Source organism: Physeter macrocephalus, chromosome 12 (assembly GCF_002837175.3).
Source record: "Physeter macrocephalus isolate SW-GA chromosome 12, ASM283717v5, whole genome shotgun sequence".
In the NCBI taxonomy this organism is placed as follows: Eukaryota; Metazoa; Chordata; class Mammalia; order Artiodactyla; family Physeteridae; genus Physeter; species Physeter macrocephalus.
The window spans coordinates 88,634,706-88,637,557 of NC_041225.1; the positions used below are offsets into that span (position 1 = coordinate 88,634,706).

General features: G+C 48.7%; 1 non-coding gene across 1 annotated transcript; it reads left to right on the top strand.

The window, feature by feature from the left end:
- The first annotated feature begins 2,162 nt into the window (after positions 1-2,162).
- Positions 2,163-2,235, top strand: TRNAE-CUC (transfer RNA glutamic acid (anticodon CUC)). The gene has a single exon. It is a non-coding gene; the product is annotated as a tRNA-Glu (tRNA).
- Positions 2,236-2,852: the final 617 nt, after the last annotated feature.

Genomic DNA, 2,852 nt, shown 5'->3' on the forward strand with positions numbered 1-2,852 from the left:
CAACTCAGGCACTCTTGACCTCTCTGAGCTTCTATTCTTACCTCTGAAAGTGAAATAAACTCTGCACCTACTTTGCAAGGGTGTTCCAAGGATTAGAAATACTGGAGATAAACTTCTGGGCACAGAAGTAGACGATCAAAAAATGGAGCCAGCATGTCTGTGTGGGTGGAGTGGTGGTGAGAGTGGGAAAGTCCTTCACAGTCTGTCTCTGAGCTGAGCCTTGAAGGACGAGGTGAGGGGTGTGATGGCGGCAGAACGGCAAGGACGTGCAAGCAGGTGGGCAGCACGGGCCAAGGAAGGAAGAGACATGATGCGATGGTTACAAATGGATACAATGTGGTCCCAAATGGAGAGAGACAACATGACCCTGAGTGTGACGCAGGACACATGGTAACAGGTGCTACTTCCACCTACGGGAGCTTCATGGGTCACATGGCATTCGAGCTGGGCATTAAATGATAGCAGGATTTCCAGAGCAAAAGTTGTGGTTAGAATGGCTTTGGGGTAAACACCAAGAGCAAAGGCAGGGAACTAAGAAAGAGTCCTGTGTGCCTAAGGCAGGGGAGGCCGTGAGGCTGGAGGAGGGCGGCAGTGGACGAAGAAGGCTCGAAGGTTTTCAGTAGAGCGCTCGGAGCGGCCGAGACAAGCCGGGCCGGCGCCGACCCAGGGCTCACAACGACTCGCTGACTCTACCTGCTTCTCCGCGGCGCCTCCAGGCGGGTTGCGTCCGCGAGGCCAGAGCCAGAAGGCCGGGGTCTGGAAGGAGCCTCTGAGGTCCCCGGGGCGCCCTGGCAAAGGGGCTGGCGCGGGACTTGTGCTCAGAAGGCGAAGGGCTGGGAGAGCAGGCGGGCATTCGCTGCAACTTCCTTCCCGCCTGGCTGCTGGCTGCGTGCCCTGAACTTGACCTCAGATGACCTCTGTGTTCCCTTCTTGGAAACGGTTCCATTGCCAGGAGCAGTTGAGCTCTGTCTTTGGCTTTCTTTTTCCTTCCGAGCAGGGATCTCGTCTCAGCTGAGACTGGCTCCTGCTGCCCCCCGAGTCTCCGCTCCTTCAGCAGCACCTTGCTTTCCCTCCACGGCCGCCAGCGGGGTGCTTGCTGTTAGCAACCTGCTCTCCTTGCTTCCTGTCCGCCTTCATTGTTCTTAGGACTGATGGCTTTAAGAGAGTGAGATCACTGTATGCATAAAGAACAAGGGCAGAGGTGTGAAATCCCCCCACCCCCACCCCCCGGCCCCGGCGCCCCAGACACACAGCTAGTTAACAGCTGAGCAGAATCAACCCAGGAGTTCTGACTCGCAGGCGGATGCTCTCAGTCCGGGCTAGGAGCTGCTTAACTGTGTACTCCTCAAATTCATAAGTGCCTGGAACTGTGGACCTTGGCTCATTTGCAAGTCTTAACTTGGATTAATATCAGTGTCTTGAAATTCTTGTGTGAAAAAGTGAATTATGTTTTGGGTATTGTCCTTGTTGACAATACCATGTTTGCATGTTTTGTGGATTGGGTTGGCATGAAAAATAATTCCAGAAATGCCTGGATTTGTCCAGTGTTGCTGATTAGTGTTGTTTTAGGAGACTAAATCCAGTATTAGCCCCAATAAGGGGAAGGAACTGCATCATTTTCTCCATAGTCAAATGCACAAGGTGTACCCACAGCATACTTATCAAAAGAAAGAGACAGATTTCTGGTCAACATACAAGCTAGAAATTACTCCCAAACAGGCTGCTTTGTTCAAAAACTTTTCCAGACTTACCTTTGGAGCCAGTTTCTGAGTCCCAGTAGAGAGCCAGGTTCTGTTCACCACTCAAGGCCCCAGGTGCTGTGCAGGGTGCTGGGAATACACTGGGTAGCAAGACAGACATACATGTGTACCTTACAAGGGACCTCTTCGCTTAAAAAATAAAACGTCTAACCTAGGCTTGAATACCATCTAACTTGTCAGGTTGGTTCTGAAAGATATTTCTGGGTGCTTTCTAAAATTAAGCTTCTCTTCAAAGGATGGAGAATGAATTCACTGATTGAAAATACTCAGAAAATAATGTAGCTTAGACAAAGGCAATCTCAAAAGAGGAATTACTAAGACATTTTAAGCAATGGCCACATAATCTCCCAAGGAGATGATTTAGATAAGAACATTTATTTAGAAGTAGACACTCTGGGGACTTCCCTGGTGGTCCAGTGGTTAAGACTCCACACTCTCAATGTGGGGGGCCTGGGTTCGATCCCTGGTCAGGGAACTAGATCCCGCGTGCCACAACTAAGACCCAGTGCAGCCAAATAAATAAATAAATTTGTTGTTGTTGTTGTTTTTATTTTTTTAAAAAAAGAAGAAGTAGACATCCTGGGGTGTTTGTGTAGCATGCAAAGGCACATTTTCATGAGAACAAAGTTTTGGCTTCCAGAGGCCAGCCACCTTTCAAAGCAAGATGACCGAGTGGTCTGAACCAACTCAGATCTATTGGCTTTTGTTCACTGCCTATGAGCCCTCAGGCTAGGACTGCCCCAGGCATCCACATTTGACAGCATCTGCCTACAGGATCTCCGAATCAAATCAAATTACAAGACTGACACAGCTTAGAAACAAACCTGTTTATTTGCATGGGTTCCCAAGTTGCCAAGGATATTTCATTGATCAAAGACAGTTGCTATCATCTAAGTTTCCAGGTTCTCAAAAACAGTACATTCTATATGCTTTCTATTTCACACAGCACTTTCTCATTCATCCTCTCCTTGAAGCCACACCCCAAATCTTGCATTACATATTCCCATTTTACAGATAGACTAAGGTGCAGTTAAATGACTCACCTAAAGCGCACAGCTAGAGAGGCCACTTGGGGCTTGAAATCAGGTCCTG